We start from the raw sequence: 21,653 nt of genomic DNA on the forward strand, positions 1-21,653 counted from the left end.
TCATGAGGTTATTCCTCTTCAGATACTCCAGTATAGCATCCCTTAGAATGCCCTCCAGGATTTTACCCACAGTAGAGGTTAAACTTACTGGCCTATAATTACCGAGTTCAGTTTTTGCCCCTTTTTTGAATATTGGCACCACATTTGCTATACGCCAGTCCTGTGGTACAGACCCTGTTATTATGGACTCTTTAAAGATTAAAAATAATGGTCTATCAATGACTGTACTTAGTTCCTGCAGTACTCGGGGGTGTATCCCATCCGGGCCCGGAGATTTGTCAATTTTAGTGATTTTTAGACGCCGCTGTACTTCCTGCTGGGTTAAGCAGGTGACATTTAATGGGAAATTTTTATCACTAGTCATATTGGCTGCCATGGGATTTTCTTTTGTAAATACTGATGAAAAAAAGTCATTTAGCAGATTGGCTTTTTCCTCATCCTCATCCACCATTTCACCCAGACTATTTTTAAGGGGGCCAACACTGTCATTTTTTAGTTTCTTACTATTTATATAGCTAAAGAATATTTTGGGATTATTTTTACTCTCTCTGGCAATGAGTCTCTCTGTCTCAATCTTTGCTGCCTTGATTTGCTTTTTACAGAATTTATTTAATTTTCTGTATTTATTTAATGCCTCCTCACTACCTACTTCCTTTAATTCTCTAAATGCTTTCTTTTGTCATTTATTGCGCCCCTTACAGCTCTATTTAGCCATATTGGTTTCCTCCTATTTCTAGTATGTTTATTCCCATACGGTATATACTGTGCACAGGTCCTATCCAGGATGCTAATAAACGTCTCCCATTTTCTTTGTGCATTTTTGTGTCTCAGGATATCGTCCCAGTTAATTGCACCAAGATCCTCTCTCATCCGTTGGAAATTTGCCCTCCTGAAGTTTAGTGTCCTTGTCACCCCCCTACTACCCATCTTATTAAAGGTTACATGAAAACTTATTATTTTATGATCACTATTCCCCAAGTGACCCCCAACCCTTATATTTGATATGCGGTCTGGCCTGTTGGTTAATATTAGGTCTAGCAGTGCCCCCCTCCTTGTTGGGTCCTGAACCAGCTGTGAAAGGTAATTGTCTCTCATAGTTGTCAAAAACCGATTACCTTTGCTGGAACTGCAGGTTTCTGTTCCCCAATCTATTTCAGGGTAGTTGAAGTCCCCCATAATAATGACTTCTCCTTGAGTCGCAGCTTCATCTATTTGCTTTACGAGGATATTCTCCATTGCTTCCATTATTTTTGGAGATTTATAACAAACCCCTATCAGTAATTTATTATTTTTTCCCCCTCCCCTTATCTCCACCCACAGGGACTCCACATTTTCATTAAAGTCACCTATATTATCACGCAGGATGGGTTTTAAGGAAGATTTTACATATAGACACACCCCTCCCCCTCGCTTATCTGTACGGTCATAAAAAAAGTGAAGTGAACAGAATTGCAAGACACAGCCCATTAACAAAAATGGATCTATTTCTGGAAAAATCAGCCATTTGTCTAGTTTCAGATCCCACTATTCAGGTTCTGCCCATGAATATGCATATTGCATACTTGACCGCCGTTACCAGGACAGACAATGACGAATCCTCGCAGCACACAGTACGTGCACTAGGAGGATTCACAAGTCTGCCACCGCACAGTGACTACAAACTTTTAATTTTAGACCAGACAACCCCTTTAAAGGGTTATTTCCATTTTCATGGATGGATATTGTCAGATAGCGATTGTGAAGACAAGCACTTGTATAACTTACTGCTTATTAAAATTTGCAACAAGTATTGACATATATTCTTTTATTTACAGATCATTGCCTAGGAGACCGACCACCGCTGCTGTGTAGCTTGTAACCACTACACTGAAGATGGCTGGGATTAAGAGGAAACAGGGCACTCCAGCAATCCTGGCTAGCTTTAAAACAGTGCCCAATAGAAAAGAACTTGTAAGTACTGTATGTTTTGCTGTGCATCAGCAGAAGAGTGCTCCATTTGATGCGCCCCTCAGCATGCTGAGTGAAAAAAGTTTTTAAAAATATGAAAAAGAAAACAAAAAACATAACGGTTCAAATCACCCCATTTTCCCCCATTAAAAATAAAATAAAAATACACATATTTGGTATAACTACATCTGTAAACTTCCGATCTAATAAAAATATAAAATAAATTAATCTGATCGGTAAATGGCACAATGAGAAAAAAAGAAACCGAAAAAAAACCAAATTTTTTTGGCAGTCGCAAAACACTGCAATAAAATGTAATAAGAGGCAATAAAAACATTTTTCTACCCCAAAATGGTGTAAGTAAAAACATCTGCTTAGTGCACAAAAAGTAAGCCCTCACACAGCACCATTGACCAAAGTTTGAACAAAAGCAAAATTTTCCAATTATTTTTTCACCACTTAAATAAAAAAAAAACATGCATATTTGCTATTTGCCTAATCATACTGACCTGGAGACTCATATTGCCAGGTCAGTTTTACCGTATTGTGAACATGGTAATTGAAAAACCTAAAAAACAATTGTGGTCTTGCTCTTTTTTGCAATTTTTATGCACTTGGATTTTTTTTCCTGTTTTCCAGTACATCACATGATAAAATGAATGGTGTCATTTAAAAGTACATTTGTCTTACAAAAAACAAGCCCTCAAACTTATGGCTCATGAAGGAAGGGGAGGAAAAAAATAAAATGGAAATTGGCAGCTGAGGGAAGGGGTTAAAGGGAATCTGTGGTATGTGTCCACGTTCAGGATTGCATCAGGATTTGGTCAGGATTTTTCATCAGTATTTGTAAGCCAAAACCAGGAGTGGAACAAGTAGACGAAAAGTATAATAGAAACATATGCTCCACTTCTGCATTTATCACCCACTCCTGGTTTTGGCTTACAAATAGTGATGAAAAATCCTGACCAAATCCTGATGCAATCCTGAACGTGGACACATACCCTTAGCAAGATTCCACCCAATCTCCAAACTATTTATATGCACATGTAGCTTTTTCAAAGATACAAGTCCACCTCTAGGCGAGTCCGTTCCTCCAAAATGGAGAAATTAAATTGATATGCAAATTAGGTGGAAGGACTACAGTAGAGCTGAAGCTTTGAACAGATCTGCATGATCTTGCTCAATTCAAGCAAATTGAGGCTGCATTGTCTAGTCAGAATGTGGTTGGAAGTATGCATATCGCATAATTGAGGTCATCTCGCCACTGACTTTGGGGAATCCGGATAGCGAGCGCTGTGAGCATCCACAAGTCTGCAATCATATAAAGTGATTCTAGACTTTCGTACCAAACATGGACAAACCCTTAACGACCGCCAATACACAGTTTAATGGCTGTCATTAAGGGGCCTTATTCCTCAGCGCCGCTTTTTTGGCACTGAGGAATAAGGGAATAGAGCCCCAGCGGCAGCAATTGAGGCGGTCATCAGCTGTACATGACAGCTGACACCCACCCTGCTGTATTGGCTCGGTCGGTTTTGCAGACCCCTTAGTAACCATCGGACCGCCACGATGAGAATTGCAGAACTTGATGGTTACCATGGTATACTGAGGTCATGTTATGACTCCATGGTACGGTGGCCTATGAGATCCAGCTATAGGCTAGGCCTCACAGGCTGAGTCAGTGACTTACTGACTGCTCTCATGCACTGCAGTACTCAAGTACTGTAGTGTATGAGATGAGAGATCAAAATAAAGATCATACATGTCCCACAGTGGGACTAAGTGAAAAACACACAAAAAAGAGCACAGAAATAATGAAAAGCCGTTTCGTCACACAAAATACAGCGTTTGTGATAAAACAAAAATAAACCAAAAAAAGTAAACATAATTGGCATTGCCGCATCCGGAACAACCCGTTCTATAAAACTGGAATGTTATTTATTTCATATGGCGAACGCTGTAAAAAATGAATAATACATGTAAAAAATTGACACTTATTCATCATATGGACTCACAAAAAAGTGAAAAAGGGATCATAAAATCATATATAAAAAAAACTGTATAAATGAAAACGCCAAACCGTCCTGCAAAATACAAGCCCTAATATGACTCATTTGGCAAAAAGAATAAAAAAGTTACACCACTCAGAATATGCCGATGCAAAAACAAATTCATTTTTGTAAAATATTGGTTTGAATGTGTAAAACTAGCAAAGCATAAAAAATATATAAATCTGGAATCGCTGTAATTGTATCGACCCAACGAACAAATTGGTCTTATCACTTTTACTGCTCGGCGACCTGCGCAAAAAATAAAAACAATAACTGAATTGTTGGTTTTTATTCATTCTGATTGAAAAAATCTGAATAAAAAGTGATCAAAAAATATTATGTACCCCAAAATGGTACCAAAAAATCTGCAACTCGTCCCGCAATAAAATAAGCCCTCGTACAGCTCTGTTTGCCAAAAAAAAAGAAACAGTTACAGCTCTCAGAATAAGGAGATGATAATAACTACTTTTTATAAAAAAGGATTTTTACTGTGTGATAGCAGCAAAACCTTAACCCCTTCCTGACATGCACCATTTTAGTACTGCTCTGCGGGAACTGAGTTCCCGCAAACCGCAGTACTAGTACGGCGGCACAATCGCGCGGCCTCACAGTGAGCGCCGCAGCGATCGCGTGCGGGTGTCAGCTGTATATGACAGCTGACACCCAGCAGCAATGCCCACGATCGGCGCTAGCGCCGATCGTGGGCATTTAACCCCTCGGGCATTTAACCCCTCTGATGCTGCTGTCAGTATTGACAGCGACATAGAGGGGCATCACGCAGGGACGGGGGCTCCCTGCGCTCTCCCACCGGAACAAAGCAATGCGATCGCATTGTTCCGGTGTTCCGGAAGGAGTCCCCGGATCCAAGATGGCCGCAGGGCTCCTTCTGGGTCCTGAAGTGACGTGGCTAGCCGGAGCCTGCTCAGAGCAGGCGCCGGAAAGCCTCCAGCACTGCCTGTCAGATCGCTGATCTGACACAGTGCTATGCACAGTGTCAGATCAGCGATCTGATCTAATACAGTGATGTCCCACCCTGGGACAATGTTAGAAAGTAAAAAAAAAAATAGAATGTACAAAAAAAAAATCCCCAAATAAAGAAAAAAAAATTCCCAATAAATCCATTTATATATATAAACAATAAAAGTACACATATTTGGTATCGCCGTGTCCGTAACGACCCGCTCTATAAAACTATCAGACTAGTTAACCCCTTCAGTGAACACCGCAAAAAAAATAAAATAAAAAAAAGCCAAAAAACAACGCTTTATTATCATACTGGCGAACAAAAAGTGGAATAACACGCGATCAAAAAGACGGATATAAATAAATATGGTACCGCTGAAAACGGCATCCTGTCCCGCAAAAAAAAAACCACCATACAGCATCATCAGCAGAAAAATAAACAAGTTATAGCTCTCAGAATAAAGTGATGCAAATACAATTATTTTTTATATAAAATAGTTTTTATTGTGTAAAAGCGCCAAAACATAAAAAAATGATATAAATGAGGTATCGCTGTAATCGTACTGACCTGAAGAATAAAGCTGCTTTATCAATTTTACCACACGTGGAACGGTATAAACACCCCCCTAAAAGAAATTCAGGAATTGCTGGTTTTTGTTCATTCTGCCTCCCAAAAATCGGAATAAAAAGCGATCAAAAAATGTCATTTGCCCGGAAATGGTACCAATAAAAATGGCAACTCGTCCCGCAAAAAACAAGACCTCAAATGACTCTGTGGGTCAAAATATGGATAAATTATAGCTCTCAAAATGTGGTGATGCAAAAACTATTTTTTGCAATAAAAGGCGTCTTTTAGTGTGTGACGGCTGCCAATCACAAAAATCAGCCACAAAACGCTACAAAAGTAAATCAACCCCCCCCCCCCTCATCACCCCCTTAGTTAGGGAAAAATAATAAAATTTTAAAAAATGTATTTATTTCCATTTTCCCATTAGGGTTAGGGCTAGGGTTAGGGTTAGAGCTAGGTTTAGGGCTAGGGTTAGGTATAGGGTTGGGGCTAAAGTTAGGGTTTGGATTATATTTACGGTTGGAATTAGGGTTGGGATTAGGGTTAGGGGTGTGAGTAGGGTTATGGTTGGGATTAGGGTTAAGGGTGTGTTTGGGTTAGGGTTTCAGTTAGAATTGGGGGGTTTCCACTGTTTAGGCACATCAGGGGCTCTCCAAACCCGACATGGCGTTCGATCTCAATTCCAGCCAATTCTGCGTTGAAAAACTAAAACAGTTCTTCCCTTCCGAGCTCTCCCGTGTGCCCAAACAGGGGTGTATCCCCACATATGGAGTATCAGCGTACTCAGGACAAATTGGACAACAAATTTTGAGGTCCAATTTCTCCTGTTACCCTTGGGAAAATACAAAACCGGGGGCTAAAAAATAATTTTTGTGGAAAAAAAAGGATTTTTAATTTTCACGGCTCTGCATTATAAACTGTAGTGAAACACTTGGGGGTTCAAAGTTCTCACAACACATCTAGATAAGTTCCTTGGGGGGTCTAGTTTCCAATATGGGGTCACTTGTGGGGGGTTTCTACTGTTTAGGTACATCAGGGGCTCTGCAAATGCAACGTGATGCCTGCAGACCAATCCATCTAAGTCTGCATTCCAAACGGCGCTCCTTCCCTTCCGAGCTCTGCCGTGCACCCAAACAGTGGTTCCCCCCCACATATGGGATATCAGCGTACTCAGGACAAATTGGACAACAACTTTTGGGGTTCAATTTGTCCTGTTACCCTTGGGAAAATAAAAATTTGGGGGCTAAAATATCATTTTCGTGGAAGAAAATATATTTTTTATTTTCACGGCTCTGCGTTATAAACTTTAGCGAAACACTTGGGGGTTCAAAGTTCTCATAACACATCTAGATAAGTTCCTAGGGGGGTCTAGTTTCCAATATGGGGTCACTTGTGGGGGGTTTCTACTGTTTAGGTACATCAGGGGCTCTGCAAATGCAACGTGACGCCTGCAGACCAATCCATCTAAGTCTGCATTCCAAACGGAGCTCCATCCCTTCCGAGCCCTGCCGTGCGCCCAAACAGTGGTTCCCCCCACATATGGGGTATCAGCGTACTCAGGAGAAATTGGACAACAACTTTAGCAGTCCAATTTCTGCTGTTAAACTTGGGGAAAAAAATTGCGGGCTAAAAGATCATTTTGTGGAAAGAAAAAATGTTTTTAAATTTTCACGGCTCTATATTCTAAACTTTAGTGAAACAATTGGGGGTTAAAAGTGCTCACCACACATCTAGATACAGTTAGGTCCATATATATTTGGACAGAGACAACATTATTCTAATTTTGGTTCTAGACATTACCACAATAAATTTTAAACAAAACGATTCAGATGCAGTTGAAGTTCAGACTTTCAGCTTTCATTTGAGGGTATCCACATTAAAATTGGATGAAGGGTTTAGGAGTTTCAGCTCCTTAATATGTGCCACCATGTTTTTAAAGGGACCAAAAGTAATTGGACAGATTAAATAATTGTAAATAAAATGTTCATTTCTAGTACTTGGTTGAAAATCCTTTGTTGGCAATGACTGCCTGAAGTCTTGAACTCATGGACATCACCAGATGCTGTGTTTCCTCCTTTTTGATGCTCTGTCAGGCCTTCACTGCAGTGGTTTTCAGTTGCTGTTTGTTTATGGGCCTTTCTGTCTGAAGTTTAGTCTATAACAAGTGAAATGCATGCTCAATTGGGTTCAGATCAGGTGACTGACTTGGCCATTCAAGAATATTCCACTTCTTTGCTTTAATAAACTCCTGAGTTGCTTTGGCTTTATGTTTTGGGTCATTGTCCATCTGTAGTATGAAACGACAACCAACCAGTTTGGCTGCATTTGGCTGGATCTGAGCACACAGTATGGCTCTGAATACCTCAGAATTCATTCGGCTGCTTCTGTCCTGTGTCACATCATCAATAAACACTAGTGACCCAGTGCCACTGGCAGCCATGCATGCCCAAGCCATCACACTGCATCCGCCGTGTTTTACAGATGATGTGGTATGCTTTGGATCATGAGCTGTACCACGCCTTCGCCATACTTTTCTCTTTCCATCATTCTGGTAGAGGTTGATCTTGGTTTCATCTGTCCAAAGAATGTTCTTCCAGAACTGTGCTGGCTTTTTTAGATGTTTTTTAGCAAAGTCCAGTCTAGCCTTTTTATTCTTGATGCTTATGAGTGGCTTGCACCGTGCAGTGAACCCTCTGTATTTACTTTCATGCAGTCTTCTCTTTATGGTAGATTTGGATATTGATACGCCGACCTCCTGGAGAGTGCTGTTCACTTGGTTGGCTGTTGTGAAGAGGTTTCTCTTCACCATGGAGATTATTCTGCGATCATCCACCGCTGTTGTCTTCCGTGGGCACCCAGGTCTTTTTGCATTGATGAGTTCACCAGTGCTTTCTTTCTTTCTCAGGATGTACCAAACTGTAGATTTTGCCACTCCTAATATTGTAGCAATTTTTCAGATGGGTTTTTTTCTGTTTTCGCAGCTTAAGGATGGCTTGTTTCACCTGCATGGAGAGCTCCTTTGACCGCATGTTTACTTCACAGCAAAACCTTCCAAATGCAAGCACCACACCTCAAATCAACTCCAGGCCTTTTATCTGCTTAATTCAGAATGACATAATGAAGGGATTGCCCACAACTGTCCAGGAAATAGCCTTGGAGTCAATTGTCCAATTACTTTTGGTCCCTTTAAAAACAGGGTGGCACATGTTAAGGAGCGGAAGCTCCTAAACCCTTCATCCAATTTTAATGTGGATACCCTCAAATGAAAGCTGAAAGTCTGATCTTCAACTGCATCTGAATTGTTTTGTTTAAAATTCATTGTGGTAATGTCTATAACCAAAATTAGAAAAAGGTTGTCTCTGTCCAAATATATATGGACCTAACTGTAAGTTCCTTAGGGGGTGTTCTTTCCAAAATGGGGTCACTTGTGGGGGTTTCCACTGTTTAGGTACATCAGGGGCTCTACAAACACGACATGGGTTCCAATCTCAATCCCAGCCAATTTTGCATTGAAAAGTCAAACGGCGCTCCTTCCCTTCCGAGCTCTGCCATGTGCTCAAACAGTGGTTTATCCCCATATATCGGGTATCAGCGTACTCAGGACAAATTGAACAACAACTTTTGGGGTCCAATTTGTCCTGTTACCCTTGGGAAAATAAAAAATTTGGTGCGAAAAGATAATTTTTGTGAAAAAAAATGATTTTTTTTTTTACGGCTCTACATTATAAACTTCTGCGAAGTACTTGGGGGTTCAAAGTGCTCACCACACATCTAGATTAGTTCCCTAGGGGGTCTACTTTCCAAAATGGTGTCACTTGTGGGGGTTTCCACTGTTTAGGCACATCAGGGGCTCTCCAAACACGAGATGGTGTCCGATCTCAATTCCAGCAAATTTTGCATTGAAAAGTCAAATGGCGCTCCTTCCCTTCCGAGCTCTGCCATATGCCCAAACAATGGTTTACCCCAACTTATGGGGTATCGGCATACTCAGGACAAATTGTACAATGACTTTTATGGTCCAATTTCTCCTGTTACCCTTGGTGAAATAAAACAAATTGGATCTGAAGTAAAAATTTTGTGAAAAAAAGTTAAATGTTCAATTTTTTTTGAATATTCCAAAAATTCCTGTGCAGCACCTGAATAAACTTTTTGAATGTGGTTTTGAGTACCTTGAGGGGTGCAGAATCCTGTCACTTTTGGGCATTTTCTGTCATATAGACCCCTCAAAGTCACTTCAAGTGTGAGGTGGTCCCTAAAAAAAATGGTTTTGCAGATTTTGTTGTAAAAATGAGAAATCGCTTGTCAATTTTTAACCCTTATAAAACTTCCTAACAAAAAAATTATGTTTCCAAAATTGTGGTAATGTAAAGCAGATATGTGGGTAATGTTATTTATTAACTATTTTGTATGAATTGATTCTCTAATTTAAGGGCATAAAAACTAAAAGTTTAAAAATTGCAAAATTTTCAAAATATTCGCCAAATTTCCATTTTTTTCACAAATAAACACAAGTCAAATCGAAGAAATGTTACCACTATCATAAAGTACAATATGTCATGAGAAAACCACCTCAGAATCACCAGGATCCGTTGAAGCGTTTCAGAGTTATGACCTCATAAAGTGACAGTGGTCAGAATTGAAAAAAAATGGCCTGACCAGGAAGTTGAAAACAGGCTTCGGGGTGAAGGGGTTAAAAAAGGAAAAAAAATATAAAGCTGGTATCGCTGTAATCGCACCGACCTGAAGAATAAATCTATATTATCAACTATACCACACGGTGAACCGCGCAAAACTAAAAATAAGAACTATTCTCGTACTGCTGTCTATTTATTCATTCTACCTCCCAAAAATCAAAATAAGGCTCAACTCACATTTATCCTGCACTCTCCACTGAGCGCTTACGTCAGGGTTTCCGTGTAAATTTCCCATAATCGCAATTCAGACAAAAAAAAATTCATGAGACAGATGGAGTCACTTTGGCCCGGTCTCTGTTACAGCGGTGTCCCATCATTTTTGGTGTATTTTTAGTGCACAAGTGTGGACGAATACAGATTTGTGAACGCCTAAAAAGATGGACACCACCAGAGCAGATATCAAATAGAGTATGAAGTGTCTCCATTTGCCTCATTATGGTGGGTAGTCCCATTAGAGGTTTCGTCTGAATCACATTTTTGCGGGATTTACAGGGAAACCCCCATATGAGTGCTCAGAGTAGAACACAAGAATGGATTCCAGCTTTATAGTGGAAGAGATCGAAAAATATTATGTACCCCAAACCGTTACCAATAAAATCCCTAATTTATTCCGCACAAAACCAGCACCCACTCAGGTCCGTCACCTGTCACTGGAACTATAGGGGGTTCCCACATTACTGGATACATTGCTTCTGCACAATCAAATAAAATCCAGTTAATTCTGAGCTCCTAAATCCAAATACCCCCCCTCCTTCTGAGCTCCACTGTGCCTAAATCACAGTAAGCGGCTACATGTTTGGCATTATTGTAATGGACAGTAGGCACTTCATTTATGTGTGCATATCACCAGAAGCACAAGCTGGGCACAATGTATGGAAGCCCTACAATATATGTGGGCTCTACACTGTATGGGGGACAAAATGTATGGTTACCAGACTAGCAGATTTGCAAATCTCCAGAAAAAGAGCCTGGCATGGATGTTACAAAATAGTTACTGCAGCTGTAGATGAATTCATTGAGTGGTGCAATTTGTTTTAAAATTTGTTTTGTTTTTGCTGTTCTGGCACCTTTGGGGCTTTGAAAATGCCGCCCGCAAACTATTATACCAAAATCTGTGCTCCAAAAGCCAAGTAGTGCTCATTCCTTCTCATACCTGATGTGTGACCAACAGTAATTTTTGGCAATATATGGGTCAGCACTGCATTTGGGAGAAATTGCGCAATGAATTGTGGGGTCTAATTTCGCCAGTTAATCCTCGTGTACCTGACAAATTTGCAGGAAATGCAAAAAATGTATTTTTACCACCAAAATATCATATTTCCATTTCTCAATGTTATAAAATCCTGTGAGGCACCTATGGGATCGAAATACTCATCACACCCCTAAATGAATTCCTTGAGAGGTCTAGTTTCCAAAGTGTAGTCATTTGTGGATTTTTTTTTTGCGGCTTTCACATGTTATGGGGTCTTCAACACAGACATTCACAATCCCAGACAAATAGCGCTCTTTCCTTTCCTAGCCTTGCCATGTGCCCAAGCAGAAGTTTTTGACCACAACGACAACCATATCGAGTATCGTTGTATTCAGGACAAATTAGACAACAAATTGTAGGGTCCATTTTATCCTATTATCCATTGTGAAAATTACAAATTTGGGGCTAAAACAGCATTTTTGTTAAAAAAATGAAAATTTTCAATATGACAACCTAATGTTATCAAATTCTGTGTAGTACCTGTGAATTCAAAATGCTCACTATACCCCTGGATAAAATCCTTGAAGGGTTTAGGTTCCAAAATGGGGTAATTTGTGGGTTTTTTTCATTGTTTAGGCACATCAGGGGCTCCCCAAACAAGACATGACGCCCGCAGATTATTCCATCAAAGTCTGCAATCCAAAATGACACTCCTTCCTTTCCTGCTGTGTGCCAAAACAGTAGTTTTCCTCCACATACAGGGGTATCGGCGTATTTAGGAGAAATTGCACAACATATTTTGGGGTTCATTTTTACTCTTGTGAAAATAAAAAATTGGGGCTAAAATTACATTTTTGTGGGTAAAATGTGATTTTTAATTTTCACATCTCTTTTTTTATAAATTTCCATGAAGCACCTGGGGGTCAAGGTGCTCACCACACATCTAGATACATTCCTTGAGGGGTCTAGTTTTCAACATGGGATCACTGTTTAGGCACATCAGTTTAGGCAAGGCACATCCATCCCAACACGATACATCCCCACATATACTGCCCACTACTAGATGTCAAGAGTATCCACACCACAAATCCAAATATATCAAAACGACATCTGGCTACGTGCTCATAATTATAGCAACTCCTAAAGACCCTAGACAAAACCTAACAGACATATTCATCACAATAATGTTGATCGCCGCCAAAGTATGGAGAGTTTGATAGTATAGGACACTCCCAACTTTCCAAACATCTTGTACAACGAACCTAAACAATAAATAAATAGAAAATAAAAAATATTAAAATACAAAGAGATTTACAAACAAGATGCGGGAATACATCACTACACAGCGAGTAGGTGACTACAAAAATGGTCCAAAGTTAATGTTTTCGTTGAGTCCCAGGGGATCAATTGTCCAAATCCAACGCGATTCCATCTGGCCAAGCTGTTTAAATAAATTTCCCCCTCTGATGTTAATATCCAAGACATCGATACCGCGCACCCTCAATAGGGTGCTATTATATCAATGAATGGTTTTAAAATGTCTCGGAATGGTTTTGAGGGTGGACGTGTCCTCGTGGGTCGCAACCGTCTGAATCCCTAAGACATGCTCTCTAACCCGAACTTTGAGTTGCTTTGTTGTCATGCCAATATAGACAAGTCCACACGGGCATGTCGCATGATATAAAAACATATCTGGTTGTACAAGTAATTCTCTTCCTGATTGTAAAATTTCTTGAACCATCGGAATTAGAGAAGGAGTTACTTCTCTCCACATTGGAACACGCCACGCAACGGCCACACGGGACACAACCACCCGCAACAGGATCCATATCCAAGAATGTTCTCGGCCCCTGTCCTACATAATGACTTCTTGTCAAGTAATCCCTTAAATTCTTAGCATGCCTGAATGTAATCAACGGACTTTTAGGGGGAAATTTCCCAATAATTGGGTCTACCTGTAAAATAGGCCATGCCCTGGTTAATGCCGATCTCACCCTGTCTGAATAAGGATGAAAGGTAGTTGATAAATCTAAGTTGGCCATCCCCACCACCGGCCCCAAGACCTGGTGGTTTGTACAGCAGACGATCACGAGCAGAATGTTTAGCCCTGTGATATGCTCTTTTAATAATACGTCTGCTATACCCACGTTCAAGGAACCGTATCTTGAGTTCCCATGCCCGCCTTTCAAAATCAACCTCTGTTGAACAAATACGGCGAAGGCGGAGGAACTGCCCCACAGGTTTAGAGGAGACCATATGGCGGGGGTGGCATGAAGAGGCATTTAATAATGTATTGGTGGAAGTTGCCTTCCGAAATATATCCGTGTGGACATTCCCACTATGATCCTTACTAATGGTAACATCCAAAAAGTTAATTTTAGTCACATCCCACTCACGAGTGTGATGTTCAGATCATTCCTGTTCAAGCACCCAATGAACTGTTCAAGGTCGATGGCCCTACCCTGCCAGACAAAAAGGATATCGTCGATGTACAGTATCCAAAAAGGGACACGGCACATCGATGACAGCTGGTCCAACAGGAAGAGGTCCCTCTCCCACAACCCCAGGAACAGGTTGGGAGGCTAGAAGCTGCCATAACTCATTTGCCTCTGCTACATAGAGGCGATGCTCAGATCACATCTATTTAGCAGAATTACAGCATTGCTATGAGCGCCGACCACAGGGTGGCGCTCATAGCAATCTGGCATCAACAACCATAGAGGTCTGCTGGAGACCTCTGGTTGTTATGCCGACTCACCGATGACCCCGATCATGTAACAGGGGTCACTGATGCCTGCATTTCTGACCGGATGGCATTTAACTAATTAATAGGCGCGGGCAGATCGCGATTACACCCGCGCCTATTGCGGGCACATGTCAGCTGTTCAAAACAGCTGACATGTCCCGGCTTTGATGCGAGCTCACCGCTGGAGCCTGAAACAAACCTGGGGTTCTGCCATCGGACGTACTATTCTGTCCGATGGCAGAAAGGGGTTAAAAAATGGCTTTGAAAATTTTGCTGGAAAAATTAGAAATTGCTGATCAATTTTCAACCCTTCAAACTTTTAACAAAAAAAAAATCTTTAAAAAATGATGCAAATGTAAAGTAGACATGTGGGAAATGTTATGTATTAACTATTTTGTGTAACATAACTTCTTACTTAAGGGCATAAGAATTAAAAGTTTGAAAATTGCAACATTTTTGAAATTTTTGCCAAATTTCCAATATTTTCATAAATAAACACAAGTCATATCGAACAAATGTTACCAGTATTATGAAGTACAATATAGCACGAAAACAAAAAACAATCACAGAATCAGTGGGATCTGTTGAAGCATTCCAGAGTTATTATCACATAAATTGACAGGGGTCAGATTTCAAAACTTTGGCCTGCTCATTAAGGTAAAAAAAAGGCTAAATGGTTAAGCTAAAATGTTCCTTTAAATATACGATAATGTTTTTATATTAATTTTAATTGTTTACTAATCCTTTTAATTGTTTACTAACTTTGGTGCACCCGTTATTTGGACCCTGTAATATATTATTTTTATTGTTTTAACGGCTTTCGCCTTGATCATGAACACTCTGTAGGAAGATCTATCTTGTACAAACCTAGTTGGGTCCACCAGAGTCTTCTCCGCAGTTATCTTGATTGTATCAATACATTGGGTTGCTGGTCTTCCTCTTCGCCTTGTTCCTTCTATTCTTCCAGCCAGTGATTGCTCTCTTCGTATGATGTGTCCAACATAGGCAAATCGTACCTTGGTGCTCCTTGGTTCGAAAGACATGTTTGGCTTAATTAGTTCCAAAATATTTTGTTTGTACTTCTTGCTATTTATGATATTGATAACATCCTTCTCCAGAACCACATTTCAAAAGTATTGATTCTTCTTCTATCTTGTTTCTTTATCGTCCAGGTTTCACACCCATCTGTTGCTACAGAAAAGACCAGACTATCTACGAACCGTTTCTTCATCGCCAGTGACATGCTCCTCAATTTGAAGACCAGTAACTTCATTGTTGATTTGCTCATAGTTATTCGCCTGCTGACTTACGGTTTCTTCATGGTATCTTGAGAGATTATTGATCCAAGTAGGTTGAAGTCCTTTACAACTTCCAGTTCATCGCCGTCCATCTCAAATGTGTCCTAGTCGTACCTGGCAGTAGTCAATATCTTTGTAATTTTCATATTGAGTAGCAGTCCCATGTTCGAGCTTTCTATCTTGACACACACTGTAGACTATAATTATTATTATTTATTTATATAGCACCATTGATTCCATGGTGCTGTACATGAGAAGGGGTTACATACAAATTACAGATATCACTTACAGTAAGCAAACTAACAATTACAGACTGATACAGAGGGGCGAGGACCCTGCTCTTGCGGGCTTACATTCTACAGATGATAATTAGCTTATAACATATTTGATTAGTTTAATTGCTCTTAATTTATAAGGAAGTGTAATAAAACGTAATACTCAGATTAATGACCTCCTCAGATGGGTTTCCCGGGGGGCTTGAACTTTAACACCACAACCAAATCAAAAAGGCAGAACTGCATTGTAAAGTATAGTGTGTACAGAAAAGTTCAACTGCTGCCACCTAACCCATGTAACATCAGAAATGAGACAGGATGTAAATTACCGTATAGACTCGTGTATAAGCCGAATTTTTCTGCACATTTTTTCGTGCTGAAAATGCCCACACATGGCTTATACACAAGTCAATTGTCCCAGAAAGATGGTGGAGGAGGGGAAGCGATGGAGCAGCAGGTCACAGAGGCAGGAGCTGGTGGCTGTGGCTAAAGCCTGTGCTGCTGCTAAAGAGAAATAAATATTCACTGCGCTGGTAGTGAATATTAATTTCTCTGCAATAGCACACAGTGAAAGCCGCCGTCTTCCAGCACACATCCTATGTACCTTCCCTGCGTGCCCTAGCTGCATCTCATTTGTTCTGGCGCCAGCAGCTCTTCCAGCCGAGCAATCACGTGGCCCCGCTCATTAAGGTAATGATTATTCACGCCTCTCCACTCCCATAGGCGTGGAGTGAATATTCATTATCTTAATGAGCTGGGCAACATGATTGCTCATCAGGAAGAGTTGCTGGCACCGGAACAAGATGCAGTGAGGGCACGCATGCAAGGAGCCATGCATACAAGGATATAATGAGCCATGCATACAAGGATAGAGGATAAGGAGCTATGCATATAAGGACGGGATGGGGGAGGCATGCATACAAGGACAGCAACAAGGTAGCTATGCATACAAGGACAGCGACCGGGGAGCCATGCATACAGAGACAGGGACCGGGGAGCCATGCATACAGAGACAGGGACTAGGGAGCCATGCATACAAGGACGGGATTGAGGAGCTATGCATACAAGGACAGTGACAGGGGAGCCATGCATAGAAAGACAGGGACAGGGAGCCATGCATACAAGGAGAGGGATCAGGGAGCTATGCATACAAGGACAGGGACCGGGGAGCCATACATACCAGGATAGGGTGAGGGGACAATGCGTACCCAGCTTATTTTTGAGTCAATATGTTTACCCAATTTTTCATGGCAAAATTAGGTGCCACGGCTTATAATGGGGTTGGCATATACTTGAGTATATACTGTATATGGCTGTGTCAATGTTTACTAGACTGTACTTCATGCCCAGCATGCTTCTATTTAATGCGTATGGCCACCTTAACTAAGAAGACTTCTCATCCAGCTTTTCCACAGTCCCGAATGACAATTGCCATAGTGTCATCAGGCCTTCTCCGGAATAAGTATATTTAAAGATTTTATTATTTTATTTTAGGAGAGAAATTATTAATTTAACTTTTCAACAAAACTGTAGCCAGGCACCGGAACCAAAAACATGTCCATAAACTCCGACACATCTATTCTGAGACCATCACAGCAAACCATGACGTACAGCTGGTAACTCCTAAGTAGGAAATTATTTAAAAAAATGATTTTACATTACTGCAGTCTGCTCTGTACTTTTTATTTCCCCCCAGGTATAAAGCAGCAAATACAAAAGAAAACAGGCCGGTTTCTATGGGGACTCCATGACTCACAGCCACACCTATGACTGCTGTATCTGCAGGTTAGTGCAGCACTTCTATAATCCAGGTACGGCCCAGCCTTTATCTGTATATGGCAGAACAAAGGTTCCTGTTCATTTCTCTTTGTGCTATAGCTTTGATGAAGCTAATGTTGATATTCAACATATACTGTTTTGTAAATGAAAACAATCTATGGTAGGAAGAGCAAATACAGAAATACAGTAAACCTCTGCTAATGGGGCGCTCACTGAACCACTATGGTTATATTATGTTCTACAGTATAAGGAATGAAATCAATAAAAAAGTTTGCAGCAAAACTATTCCAGTACCACGAGGAGCTGATAGATTAATATACAGTCTGCAAAGCTGAGGCTCCATTCCCTTCACATTTGTGGTGTACAGTCGCCAATCTGCCCCCACATTTTAATCCAGGGGTGAGAAACTTTTTTTCTGCCAAGGGTCATTTGGATATTTATAATATAATACAAAATTATTAACTTAAAAGTTAGAAATGTACAGTGTAAGGTAACAGGATAGTTGCTCATGAATAAGTAAAATATCTAGAGCAGCAGCTTGAGGTCCGATACAAGACCCATGTGATACACCGTACAAAAAGTGAAAAAAATCAAATAAAAAACAAAGACCATCACACTAGCTAGTAAATAGGATATTAGAACAAATATATAACTGGTGTAGAATTTGTAAAATTGTTCTCACTGAGATGTGAATGTAGAAAAACTGCACTTGTATCCTATAAGATGAGATCTGTCCATGTAGTGGTGATACAGTCCTGCCACAACAGGGGATATTTTCGTGGCTAAATATGACACTAGCTGATTCTACTATATTAATATTCCATGTTTTACAAGTAGTTGGGAATGGATAGCTTCATTCCAAAATGTCTTCTAGTTCCCCCCGTATGTGTATGGCTTGGTTTAATCAGTCAGTATTGTCCCTGTCAACTAGACATGCAAGTTTGGTTTATGATGTCATTGCCTGTTCAGTGTGGTAGTTTAATGGAGGCAAAAAACATACACTTTTTAAAAAACAGTTTTCCTTCGCCATGGTAATGATAAAGGGGTGTCCCCTACTCAGACAACCCATTCTCGATCACTGTGTTTCATCTTGTAACACAATAAAAGCTATACTCACCTCTGGCGCCAACACCCTTCCAGCATAACTAATTTTTTGGCTGTAATTGCTTCTCTTTGGTAAGGTATGACAAGTTAGGTGGTGTCGATGATGTTGCTGCTCGTTCCAGGTTTGTGTTGGTCAGCCAGAACAGTTGACTTTTTGTGATGATAGGTTTTGTAAAGAACTGAACGCAGCAGTAAGTTGTTCTGAACACAGATGCAAAACCCCTTCACGACCTTGAAGTTTTTCCGCACTTGATGACTGATTTAATCAGCCATCAAGTGCCTTTAACAGCTGTGGGTGGGATTTACCACTTGCCAGCCAGAAGAGTATCACAAATCCTGCCCATCGGCAGCACTGTCACATGACCGCGGGGCACAGAAGGGTTGTCATGACAGCTGTGCTGCCATTATGAATCTCCTGTGAACTCCGGCTTGTGGCCGATGCTCATAGGACAACGTCCTATATGTATCACACGATCTCAGCTTCAAGTCTCCTAGGGTGAACAGAGATGACAGTAAAAAGAAAAAATAAAGTTTTTACAATTGTTGAGGGAGGATTTAAAGTGATCCTTCACGGTTAACCCAGTGATTTCCAAATTAATATATAAAGTGTTGCCGGCAACTGAAAATGACCAGACGGAGACGTGTGTCTCTGTATGGGGGATCGAGCTGATCTCTGGCCCCCGTTTATTCTGCATGACTATATCACAGTCATAGAAATTACACTTCAACCAATCAGCATAAGAACACGCTCACGGTTCTTAGCCTATAAGAATACAGGAACAATCTGTGCGTCAAAGTTTTGTAGAACAATACACCCTCAGTCTCATGTTCTGTCCAAGTTGCAACAATCAAGGTCTCATACCCTCAGTCTCATGTTCTGCCCAAGTTGCAACAATCAAGGTCTCATACCAGCGGTAAAGTTTAGCCTACTAACAAAATTTATATCAAAACAACAAAATGGAGTCGAAAAGCACAAAAATGGAGATTCTTTCTTAATTTCTTCCTTCACATTCCCCCCTAGATAAATTTTGTTAATTAATGTCCAGCATCAGAGATACTATCCCAAGCTCTAAGCTCGAGGGGTATACTGGTCTTCACATGGCTGCTGCGGCGTACCCGTCCCCCCTGTATACTAGAATTTACGAATAACAATTATTGATAACAGTAGTGGGGATCTTTTGAAGACAGCCATGCGCTTGGCTTCAACATCTTCATCAGATAACTTTGTGAAATCGGTGTAGAGAAGAGCAGAGATAGCAACGCTTTTGGTTTCATCATTAGTTATCCTAGTGCAGAATTTCCTAATACACACAGAAATACACCAAAAAAACAAGTTTTAGTATTACATACATAACAAGGATAAAGGTGAATACTGGCAGCCATTTTAAATACAGTTATATCTGCAAGCATAGGAAAAAGTTATCGTTTCACAGTATAAGAGTATGGCAGTACAAAAAGTATATAAGAAAATATATTTTCACCTTGACAATCCCCCCTAAATACTAAGTTTTTCCCCTAAAGAAAGATCCTTCGAGACTGTCCATGTGATGGGAAAAGGGGAGGTGGATTTCTTCATCCAGACACCTCAGAAACTCTCCCCTAGCGAGAGGCCTCCAGGCAGCTGAACCCTTCACTAACCTCACATGGAGTTCTCCCACTGTCCCTAAACTAAGTCTCTTAGCATCATCTGAGAATGAGGGGTTCTGTCTACTCTTTTGAGGGGGACATACTTAGGGATCTCCCCTGGATCAGTACCATCGTACTCTGGTGGGTCTACTTCTTGATTGAGGAAGGTGCCAATCGGAGTTGCTTTCACTAACTACCTAGGCCTGCCTAGGTGCACTAATACATCCATCATATTATCATTATTTGTTTGTAAAATGAGAAAGGTTGGTTCTCAGGGTCAGCCAATTGTTTTTGCATAGCTAGTCAGAGGGCCTCCAGGGATAATACTCATGTATCTGTCTTACCCTACCTGATGTGGTTGGTTCTCTGGTGGTGGGGGCGACATGACATGCTGGTCTACAGCTCCTTCCCAAAAGGATTACTGTCAGCCTACTCCCAAAAGTTAATGTCTCCAGTATCCACCAACCACAATCCTGTGTCAGCTTCTTATATCACTGCATGTGATCTTGTCTGGACAGGATTCAGTGTAATTCTCTTAGGTCGGGTTGCAGCACGGGTCATACAAGTGTTAGGGCCCAAATCCTCAACTATACCCTAAAAGGCATCACAGCTATAATTAACAAATCTTTGTTCTCTGTAATATATATATATATTTGATCCATTCAACATTTTTATTAATCTGCACCTGTGGGATTATAGAAGCAAAGTCAGCATAAATCTGGTTCTGGGCTTTAAACTGGTCAGGCACCCCCCTTGGCACCCCAATAGCATCAATATATATTATTGGATCTTCTTCATAACTCATGTAGAGCTGATCGAGACTTCTCCTCTTTCTGGTAGGTTCATCAGGTATCTTTGGATCTCAAAGTAAAATCTTGAACTGCATGGCTAGTTTAACAGGGGTGCATTGGCCTATCCAGGCATTAGGCAACCTAGGACGGAGCTTACCATCTCCACATAACCAATAAATGTCGTACATATATTCTGTATGTTTGGTTAACAAATCAGTATCTAGAGAACTGCTCCCTTTGCAGAAACCTGTCTCGAAGATCCCTACTAGTGTACCTGTGGTGTCGTGGGAATTATAGCAGGTGTAATTGTCAGCTAATACGGTTACTTCTCCTGGGACCTTTAGTTTAGGTTCCTCATGAATTAGTGGGACGTAATCTGGGCAATCAGTGGACTTCAAACCTTTCAACAAGTTCATGACACAGGCAGTGGTGTTGTCATCAGGAAAAAGCAATGCATGTGTGTATAGGTGTGTATTCGCAGCAGCACAAGCAATACATCCTACAGAGATATTCTGGACTCTTACATTGTATCTCACCCATTCTAACCATAGGTTTTTCCTTGGGGCTGTTTGTGTTTCTATGGAGAAAACCTCTTGCCAACTGAGACCTGGAATGGGGA

General features: G+C 40.7%; 2 long non-coding RNA genes across 2 annotated transcripts in view; one reads left to right on the forward strand and one right to left on the reverse strand.

Moving 5' to 3' along the window:
• Nucleotides 1–21,653, reverse strand: part of LOC143782675 (uncharacterized) — an 85,522-nt gene that overhangs the window by 30,206 nt on the left and 33,663 nt on the right. The window lies entirely within an intron of this gene.
• LOC143782674 (uncharacterized) lies at nucleotides 19,161–19,645 on the forward strand. The gene is made up of 2 exons (XR_013217018.1): nucleotides 19,161–19,470; nucleotides 19,518–19,645. It is a non-coding gene; the product is annotated as an uncharacterized LOC143782674 (long non-coding RNA).

This window comes from Ranitomeya variabilis, chromosome 6, assembly GCF_051348905.1.
Source record: "Ranitomeya variabilis isolate aRanVar5 chromosome 6, aRanVar5.hap1, whole genome shotgun sequence".
Taxonomy (NCBI): domain Eukaryota; kingdom Metazoa; phylum Chordata; class Amphibia; order Anura; family Dendrobatidae; genus Ranitomeya; species Ranitomeya variabilis.